This window comes from Penaeus monodon, chromosome 15, assembly GCF_015228065.2.
Source record: "Penaeus monodon isolate SGIC_2016 chromosome 15, NSTDA_Pmon_1, whole genome shotgun sequence".
Classification (NCBI taxonomy): domain Eukaryota; kingdom Metazoa; phylum Arthropoda; class Malacostraca; order Decapoda; family Penaeidae; genus Penaeus; species Penaeus monodon.
The window spans coordinates 32,910,178-32,910,458 of NC_051400.1; positions in this window are offsets into that span (position 1 = coordinate 32,910,178).

Genomic DNA, 281 nt, shown 5'->3' on the forward strand with positions numbered 1-281 from the left:
GGGTACACAATGTATCCTCAGTTATCTATATCTTTATCAAAGTACAATACAACGTACACGTTATATTTGAGAATGTTTACCAAATATTCTTGTCCTCCAAAATCTCTTGTTTAGAAAAGGTTACAATAATATTGTATATAAACTAACCCAGGTAAGTAAATGCACGGCGAAAACATTTTAATTCGTTTAAACTTTCATTGTTCTTCATTTATTGTATACGAGTTTATCCCAGTTTTCGAATGATTTGCTCTCATGCATTTAGAAAAAAACTAACCCCCCCC